Genomic DNA, 11,045 nt, shown 5'->3' on the forward strand with positions numbered 1-11,045 from the left:
TTGATGGACTCAGGTGTGGCAGCGGTAGTGAGGTTGGCCCAGGATCGAACATTGTTTCGTTCTGCTGTGCATAGGGTCGCTATGAGTCGGTTCCGACTCGATGGCACCTGACAACAACAACAACTGGTAAGTTTGAACCACCAACCTTGCAGTTCAGACCAACTTTGTGGTTTAGTGCTTATCCTACACTGCCACACCAGGTACCAGTAAATAAAAATATGCTTATTTAACAGTGCCATGCCAGACACCAGTAAATACAAGCACATGTGTCCTTTAAAGACATTAAATATGGATCATTTGAATTCTCCTCAGACAAACTAAATACTTTCCAACATTGCTTTTCTGAGTCTGAAGACTCAAAGGATAGCTCAGTCCAATAGATTTATAATTCATAAAAATCATGATCTATGTCTTAGTGTCAAAATGAATATCTTAGCCATAAGTGAGCTGAAATGGGCTGGTATCGGCCATTTTGAATCAGACAGTCACATGACTTACTATGTCAGGAATGACAAATATAAGAGGAATGATGCCACATTCACCATCAAAAAGAGCATTTCAAGATCTATCTTGAAGTATAATGGCTTCTGTGATAGGATAATGTCTAAAAGCCTACAAAGAAAACCATTAATGCCACTATTATACAAATTTACAAGGTAAACCATCATTACCATGATTCTTCAAACGTATGTACCAACCACTAAAAATAGTGATGGTAAAATTGAACTCTACCAATTTCTTTAGTCTGAAATTGATCAAACATGCAATCAAGATGTACTGATAATTACTGGGGACTGGAACGCATAGATTGGAAACAAACAGGAAGGATCAGTAGTTGCAAAATATGGCCTTGGTGATAGAAATGATGCTGGAGATGGAGGCCTAATTTTCTTGTGTCATGGTGTAGTCACTCATACAAAAGATAAAAATAAATAAATACTAAGAAGGACAGTAAGTTGAGAAACAATCTTTTCACTTTCTTATGTAAATCTATCCATTTCATTCTAGATCTTACTCTTTTTATCTCAAAGGATATCCTATGATTTAAAACAAAATCCTGAATCTTCCATATCTATTCACCAGTGATTTAACCAGTAAGTTATGTTTCTTTACATACAACCATGGCAAAGTTTCCTATTTTCTCAAAGACAATATTAATTACAAGTAATCTGTAGAATAAATTAATAAAATGATTTATGTGGATAAGCAATGGAATGCAATCCACAAGATGCAAAGTTTGAACCCACCAGCTGCTCCACAAGAGAAAGATAAGGCTTTCTGCTTCTGCAAAAATACAAAGCCTTGGAAACCCTATATATAGTCTCTGTGGGTAAGAATCAACTTAACGACACATAACAACAACAATTTTTAAGATGTTTACTACATTCTTGTTCGATCTCATTAAAGTAGTATTCCCAAGCCAAAGCAATGATTTCTTGATGGTAATATGCAGTTGTTGTCAGCTGCCATTAAGTTTATTCTGATTCATGATGCCCTATGTGTGCAGAGTAGACCTGCTTCATAGATTTGTCAAGATTGTGATCTTTCAGAAACAAATCACCTAGCCTTACTTCTCGGGTGCTTCTGGATATGTTCAAACCATCAGTCTTTTGGTTAGTAACCAAGCACTTAAACATCGTTCTACACATAGACTACTACTATCAAGTCCTCTCGCTGACTAGTGCAATTCAATCCATATGGCAAAGCGGAACCGCATCTTTACAGGAGAGGACTGCCATATCTTTCTCTGACAGAGTACTAGATGGAGTCAAACCACAGACTTTACAGTTCACAGCCAAGCACTTAACCACTGTGCCATCAGGGCTTCTCTCCAATATTGTTGGTACAGTTGAGTTCCTTCAAGTCAGTTCCGACTGATAGTGGCTGTACATACAATGGAACGAAACACTGCCCAGTCCTGTGCCACCATCACAAAAGTGTTATGTTTGAGCCCACTGTGCTGCTTTCACGGTGTCAGTCTGTCTTGTTGCGGGTCTTCCTCTTTTTTCTTGTCCTTTCATTTAGCCAAGCATGATGCCCTTCTTAGAAAGACTATCCTTGCTTCCAAAGAACATTCTGGTTGAACATCTTCCAAAACAGATTTGTTTGTTCTTCTATGGTACTTTCAATATTCTTCTGCAACACCCTAATTCAAATGCATCTATTCTTCTATAGTCTTCCCAACTCATTATTCAACTTTCACATGTTTTTCTTGCTGTTGATGTAGGCCATCGAGTCAGTTCCAATGCATAGCCACCCTGTATAGGGTTTCCAAGAACAGCTGGTGGGTTTAAACTGTCAGCTTTGTGGTTAGCTGTCCAGTGCTTATCTTACAGCACCAATCCTGGGCCCTCACGTGCATATTGTTGTTGTTGCTATTAAGTATCGTTGAGTCGGTCTAACCCATAGTGACCCTGAACAGGGTTTCCGAGGCTATAAATCTTTACGGGAGCAGAAAGCTTCATCTTTCTCCCGCAGAACAGCTGGTAGTTTCGAACTGCTAACCTTGCAGTTCGCAGCCCAATTCATAACCACTATGCTACCAGAGCTGAAAATACCATGACTTGGGCATAGTGCACCATAGTCCTCACAGTGACATTTTTGCTGTATAACATTCTAAAGCAATCTTTTGCAGCAGATGTCTAATGCAGTATGGTTGTTTGATTTCTTGACTTCTGCTTCCATGAGTGTTAACTACAGACCCAATCAAAATAATGTCTTTGACAACTTTAATCTTTTCTTCTGTTTATCATGATATTATTTATTGAGGATTTTCATTAGCTTTACAGTGATGTGCAATCCATATTGAAGACTGTGGTCTTTGATCTTCATTAGTAAGTATTTTAAGTTCTTTTCACTTTGATAAGCAAGGTTGTATCATCTACATATCACAGGTTGTTAATAAGTCTTCCTCCAATCCTGATGCCACAAGCTCTTCTTCATATAAACCAATTTCTTGGATTATGTGATCAGCATACATATTGAATAAGTATGGTGAATAAATACAACCCTGGTGTACACCATTCCTGATCTGAAGACATTCAATATTCTCTTTTTCAGTTTGAACAACTTTTCTATGTACAAGTTCTTCATAAACACAATTTAGTGTTCTGCAATCCCCATTCTTCTCAATGTTATTCAAAGTTTGTCAAAATCCACACACTCACATGAACCTTTGCATAGTCAACAAAGTATAGCCAACATCCTCTGCTTTCAGCCAGCATCCATCAGATGTCAGCAATGATATCCCTTGTTCCAGGGCCTTTTCACAGTCAGCTTGAATTACCGGCAGTTCGCTAGCAATGCATTGCTACAAATCATTTTAAAAATTATCTTCAGCAAAATTTTACTTGCATGTAACATTAATATCATTTGAACATTCCCACATTCCATTGGGTCACCTTTCTTTGAAATGGATACAATTCTGGATTTGTTCCAATCAACTGGTCAGGTAGCTGTCATCCAAATTTCTTCACATACATCAGTGAATGCCTGATCAGTTTGTTGAAAGACTTCAATTTGTATTCTGTCAATTTCTGAAGCCTTGTTTTGTGCCAGTGCTTTCAGTACAACTTGGACATTGATTCCAAGAGCTGCTGGTGTGTTTGAACTGCCAACCACTTAACAACTCTATCTATCTATCTATCTATCTATCTATCTATCTATCTATCTATCTATCTATGTCTATATCTATATCTAGTTTTGTTGTTTAGTGTTGTTGAGTCACTTCTGACTCATAGCAGTCCAGTATAGAGTTTCTGAGGAGTGGCTGGGGTATTTGAACTGACATTGTAGTTGAGTGATATCTTATAGTGCCCCGCCAGGACTCCAAATACATACATTGTTGTTGTTGTTGTTGTTATGTGCTGTCGAGTCGGTTCCAACCCATAGCGACCTTGTACAGGGTTTCTAAGGCTGTAAATCTTTACGGGAGCAGAAAGTCTCATCTTTCTCCCGCAGAATAGCTGGTAGTTTCGAATTGCTGACCTTAAGGTTCACAGCCCGATTTGTAACCACGAGTAACCACTATGCTACCAGAGCTCCTTAAAATTAAAAAAAAAAAAAAAAAAAAAAAATATATATATATATATATATATATATATTGGTGGCAGTTAAGTGCCGTGGAGTCACTTTTAACTCACAGCAACCATGCACTGGGTTTCTGAGGCTGTAAATCTTTATGGGAGCAGAAAGCCTCATCTTTCTCCCATGGAACAGCTGGTAGTTTTGAACTGCTGACTAATAACCACTATGCTACCAGAGTTTATATATATATATATATATACTTGTTGTTGTTGATGATGATGTTAAGTGCTGTGGAGTCAGTTCTGACTCTGACTCATAGTGACCCTGTATAGGGTTTCCAAGGAACAGCTGGTAAGCTTGAACTGCCAACCTTGTGGTTCAAACCGACTTTGCAGTTCAGTGCATTAATCTGCAGTTGGTAATACCTTGCCAAAAAAAAATTCTCAGAACAGTTTATTCATATATTTGAGTGATTGTATATTATGCAGTGTTGTATAAAATATCTTAACCTTTCCCGCAGGACAGAGAGTAAGTGTTAATCTTTGGTCTGGAAATTTCTCAGTGACTTGTGTCGAAAGCAATAAAATTCTGACATTTAGACTGAGTCACATATCTCAAATGAGTTGTCTCATTCTATTTTTTTTGTTGTTTTAAAGGAACATAAGGTGCTTCAGGTGGAAAACCATAAATGGCAAAGCAAAGCCAAGTGACCCTGCCTCCATAAACAAGGACTTTACCTGAGTATAAGTGAATCAGGAAAGAAGTCCAAGACTAATTCACAATTCTCTGTCTTTACGAACTTACCCACGTTCATTGACTAACTTGGAGTTTGGTTTTCTCATTGAAAGCAACAGAATAGTGATAATCCATCCCTCACAGACTTATTTTGAGGGAGAGATGACATGTAAAAATCACTCTGCACACTGTGAATTAGATACAAGGTCAGCTACCAGAGTTAACAAAGCATTGCATTTTATTTCAATCCACACACAAAACATGGTCCCTCTTCATTGTGTCTATAACCTGTATCTGACTTAAGGTGAGGTGCTAGAAGCAGATTCTGAAACTGGGATGCTTATTAAGGTAATGTTCTCAGAAAAACAACACAAAAAACTTCATAATGAAAGAAGAAGCACAGAATATGACAAAGGGAAGCAGCCCAGCTAAGGTGAGATTATAGTTAGGTCTTGTTCAACTTAATATCATAGGGAGTTCTAGATAGTGAATGACATCACAGAGCTGTCATAAGTTGAAGCAAAGGGGTCTTTTGTATGCCTCCATCTATCCCTGGCTGTGGGAGAGTAAGGTGATGTTATGGCCTCAGCATGTTCTCCAGAGAAGGGTACATTTATGAACTGCTAGCAGACAACCCTAGCTGCAGTGGGAGAACAAAATCAGGAGGAGACAACAGTAATTATTATATGATTGTTGTTGTTGTTAGGTTCCATCGAGTTGGTACTGACCCATAGCAACATTATGCACAGCAGAATGAAACACTGCACGATCCTGGGCCAACCTCACTACTGTTGCCACGCTTGAGCCCATAGATACTGCCACTTGGCCAATCCATCTCACTGGGGGTCTTCTGACTCATATAACAAAACAACTCATGTTCCGTAACCCTTGGCATATTGGAGCCCACTGAGGTAGATATTATGTCAATTCTCTCATTGAAGGCTTTCTTCATTTTCACTGACCTTGATGTTCTTTTCTAGCAATTGGTCTTTCTTGATGGTGTGTCTAAAGCAAGGGAGCAAAGCCTCATCATCCTTACTTCAAAGGAGCATTCCGGTTTCTGGTCTTCGAAGACTGACTTATTCATTTTTCTGGAAGTCCACTTTTCAGTATCCTTCATCATGACCACAGATCAAATGCACCAATGCTTCTATCTTCTTTTTTATTCGCTACCTTTCACATGCGTATAGAATGATCTCAAAGACCACTGCTTGAATCAGGAGTGTTTTATTCATCAGTGACATCTTTGCTTTTATAGAATGTTAAAAAGATCTTTTGCAGATTTGCTCAATGCAATATGTTGTTTGATCTTGTGGCTATTGCCTCCAATGGTATTGACAAGGCACCATGATAACTATAATGTCTTTTTGGTTTTTGCTCTCAACAAAGCAACATATAGTGCTACCCAAGTCTTCCTTCCATTCATTCTCTTATTGGAATCAGATTATCCTCTAATCTACTACAGTGCCATCACTGGTGGGTGTGGAAAGTACAGACCATACCGGGTATGACTGTCAGAGGGGGTTAACACCAAAATGACTGTCTACAAAAGTTTTGTGCAGTGTTTCAACTTGAATTTGGTATTTTCAATTTAAAAAATCCCTGTAGTTAATTATAGCAATGAAAACAATTTTTTGTAAGCACAGTTTGCATGAATCAATAAATTTCCAAAGCTATAACTCTATGCTAATTTACTTTTTGAAACTTCTAATGCGTTCGGTCAAAGCTGTCATCATTATCCAATGACTATGAGGCTTCAAACCACATGGTTTCTTCTGCACATGCTGCAAGCACACTGTTGTGTGGCTCTGTGGGTTAATGCACTGGACCGCAAAGTTGGTTTGAACTACAAAGGCCCAAAATACAAGCTCACCAGCCAATCCTAGGAAACCCTATACAGGGTTGCTGTGGGTCGAAATCGACCTAACAATACTTAGCAGTAATATTAACAGTAACAGTGTTTTTATAGCCATTAACTTTGTCAGATTTTCTGTGTTTTAGCTACAATATTGTGGTAATTAGTATTGGTAATCCTATATCAATAATTATTTTGATAATGAAATAGTTATTTAAAAAATGAGAAAACTCAAAAAGTCTTCCGTTCATATGCTAATGATGTAACTCAATGTAGAAAGATTCTACAAACCAATTTTGTTGTTTTTGTTGTTGTTGTTAGGTGCAGTGAAGGTGGTTTTGGGCCATGGAGACCCTATGTACAACAGAACAAAATGCCACCTGCTCCTCTGCTGTCATCACAATTGTTGCTACACAAGAGCCCCTTGCTGCTGTCAGTGTGTTAGCATTCTGTCATTAGTATTCATATAATCTAAGGAGCTCTGGTAGCGTAGTGGTTATGAGTCGGGCTGCCAACCTCAAGGTCAGCAGTTCAAAACTACCAGCTGTTCCATGGGAGAAAAGTGAGGCTTTCTGCCCCCATAAAGATTTACAGCCTCAGAAACCATGTACAGGATCGCTATGAGTCAGAACGAACTCCACAGCACATAACAACAACAACAACAACAATTCATATAATCTAAGAAATAGTACATCTAAGCAATCTATGGGCTTCTGATGTAGTGCTGGAGGATCAGAAATGGACTACCAACCACAGGTTGGCAGTTCAAACCCATCAGCTACTCCTCAGAAACCCAATACAAAGTTGTTATGAGTTGGAACCAACTCAAGGACACTTAACAACAATAACAACAACAAGCAATGTGTAGCTTTATTTATCAAATATTATTTCATGATTAAAATTGGTAATAAACACTCCTAAAGATTGGAAGAGATCCATATTTGTGCCTATTCCAAACGGAGGTGACTCAGTGGAATGTGAAAATCATCAGACAATCTCTTTGATGATATCCCATGCGAGTAAAGTGTTACTAAAGGTCATACAGAAAAGGCTACAATCATACATTGACAGAAAACTTCCAGAGGTTTAATCCAGATTCAGAAGAGGCCATAGAATGAGAGTTATCATTGCTGATGTCCCATGGATCTTGGCTGAAAGCAGAGAATACCAGAAAGATGTTTACCTGTGCTTTACTGACTATGCAAAGGCTTTCAATTGTGTGGATCATGACAAGCTATGGACAACATTATGAAGTATGAGTATTCCGGAAACTTAATTGTGCTTATGAGGAATCTATACCTGGACCAAGAGGCAGTTGTTCAAATAGAACATGGGAACACTGAATGTTTTAAAATTAAGACAGGTGTGTGACAAGGTTGAATTCTTTCACCATACTTATTCAACCTGTATGCTGAGCAAAAAATCCAAGAAGCTGGGTTGTATGAAGAAAAACATGACATCAGGATTGGAGGAAGACTCCTTAACACCCTGCGATATGCAGATGATACAACCTTGCTTGCTGAAAGTGAAGAGGACTTGAAACATTTACTGATGAAGATCAAAGAGCACAGCATTCAGTATGGATTACATCTCAATGTCAAGAAAACACAAATCCTCACCACTGGACTAATAAACAACATTCTCATCAACGGAGAAAAGATTGAAGTTGTCAAGGACTTCATTCTTGCATCAACTATCAACACTCATGGAAGCAGCAGTCAAGAAACCAAATAACGTATTGCATTAGGCAAATCTGCTGCCCAAGACCTTTATAAAGTGTTGAAGAGCAAAGATGTCAGCTTGAGGTCTAAGGTATGCCTGACCCAAGCCATGGTATTTTCAATAACCTCATATGCATGTGAAAGCTGGACACTGAATAAGGAAGACCATAGAAGAATTGATGCCTTTGAGTTATGGTGTTGGAGAATATTGAAAGTGCCATGGGCTGCCAAAAGAACCAACAGATCCGTTTTGGAAGAAGTGCACCCAGAGTGCTGCTTGGAGGCCAGGATGGCCAAACTTCATCTCTCTCTCATACTTTGGACATATTGTCAGGAGGGAACAGTCACTAGGAAGGATATCATGTTTGATCAGTTGGAGGGTCGGAGAAAGAGAGGAAGACCCCCAACGAGATGAATTGGCCAAGTGGCAGCATCAATGGACTCAAGTGTGGCAACAGTAGTGAGGTTAGCCCAGGACCGGGCAGTGTTTCGTTCTGCTGTGCATAAGGTTGCTGTAGGTCAGTACCAACTCGATGGCACCTAACAACAACAACAAGGATTCTGAATGATCCATTGGTATGGGAGTGACATCATGAGTTACTACACTGGGTGACACCAACTGCATTGACCCCACTGGTCTACTAGAAGCCTTTTCATTACAAAATCAGCAGCAGCTATGACTTTAAATAGGACATCCTGGACATAAGTACCAAAGTCACCAATTATGCAGTGAGTAATAATGCCATTCACATTCAAGAGCTAGACATGAAAATCAGATTTATTCACGTCTACAGATTCAGCTGACACTGAGTGAGCTCCCCCTGTGTACCAAGCACTCGGCTAGTTACTTTCACAAGTTGTCTCATGCTGAAAGTAAGTCTATGAAACTGGTAAATTCTTCTAATGGGTTGAATTGTATCCCTTAAAAATATGTATTGCAATCCTCTCCCCTGTACCTGTAAATGGAGCCTGTAGGTGGTACAAGCAGTTAATGCATTTGAATGCTAACTGTAAGACTGGAGGTTCAAGTTCACCCAGAGATGCCTTTGAAGAAAGTCTGATGATCTACTTCTGAGAATCAGCTAGTGAAAGCCTTGGGCAGCCCTTATCTACTCTGACACACATGGGGCTGCCTTGAGTTGGAGTTGATTTGAAGGCACCTAACTATACCTGTAAATAGGAGCCTGTCTGCAATTAGCATTTTCTTTGGTTTGTTGAATAGGTCAGACCTGAATAGGAAAGATTCTAAATCTAAATCTGCATTATAAAAAGAGCAAAGTAAACAGAGGCACACAGAGATAAAAGAGGAAGACAAACAGAGACAGATACATCTATACAGTGTCTGGCAGCTACTAGAATCTGAAATAGCTAAGGAAGGTCATCCATCTAAAGCAGGGGTGGGAAATGTCTAGTCTACAGGCCATTTGAGGCCCACAAAATCATTTTGTCTGACCCTGTCAAGGTAACCACCATCACATATGGTTGGTAAGGGTCACTGTGTCAGTTCCAACTCATAGGATTTCCAAGGAGCAACTGGTGAGTTTGAAATGCCGACTTTGGGTTCAAGCCAATTTTGCAATCCAGCACATTAACCCACAGTGCCACACCAGGACTCCACAGCCATCACATTAGGGGTGAATTATTTAAATGTTTGACCTAACATACCAGGCTAATTTTAAGTTGATAGTTTTATATGGCCCACCAATGATGTTATAAATATCCAAATGGTCCTTGGCAGAAAAAAGATTCTCCACCCTTGATCTAAAGTCATGACCTGATGTCAGACATTTAGCCTCTTTAACTCAGAGGCAAGAAATTTCTAGTTTTAAACCCACATACTTGTGGCATTTGCAGTATAGCAGCGCTAAGTGAATAGGCTTACCTTCTCTCTTGCTGCCTTTTAATTTTTTTATTTTATACTTCAGAAACTAAAGTTCATTAGAAGACTACTCATTTGGGAGATATAACTGAACATTTTAATGTCTGAAATTCTCAAGATTTGAGGCCTCATTTTTCATACTTTGGGAATGTTTAAAATTATATACTTGGCACTTTAATTACATTAACAAATTATTTGTACTCTCAATGTGCAGGACATCATCTTATTGTTCTTAGGTGCTGTCAAGCCAGCTGTGACTCTAGTGGCCCTGTGCACAACATAACAAAACACTGCCCAGTCCTGGGCCAGCCTGACAAGTGTCATATTCAAGTCATTGTTGCTGCCATTGTACTCATTGAGGGTCTTCCTCTTTTGCATTGATCCTCTATTTCTCCAATCATGATGTCCTTCTCCAGGTCTTTGCTCATAATATGTCCAAAGTAAAAGAGACAAAGTCTCCCCCTTCATCACTTTCAAGGAACAATGTGGCCATACTTCTTTCCAAACAGCTTTGTTTATTCTTCTGGCAGTCCACAGTAGATTCAATATTCTTTACCAATACCATAATTCAAATTAATCAATTCTTCTCCAGTCTTCCTTATTCATTGTCCAGCTTTCACATGCATATGAAGTGATTGAAAATACCATGCCTTGAGTCAGGCACACCTTAGTCCACAGAGTACTATCTTTGCTCTTTGACATTTTAAAGAAGTCTTTTACAACAGATTTGCCTAATTCAATACATCCTTTGATTTCTCAGTTGCCACTTCAATGAGCACTGATTATGGATCTAAGCAAATAACTTCAACCTTTTCTCAATTGTGTGAAT

Source organism: Chrysochloris asiatica, unplaced genomic scaffold (genome assembly GCF_000296735.1).
Source record: "Chrysochloris asiatica unplaced genomic scaffold, ChrAsi1.0 scaffold00028, whole genome shotgun sequence".
Classification (NCBI taxonomy): domain Eukaryota; kingdom Metazoa; phylum Chordata; class Mammalia; order Afrosoricida; family Chrysochloridae; genus Chrysochloris; species Chrysochloris asiatica.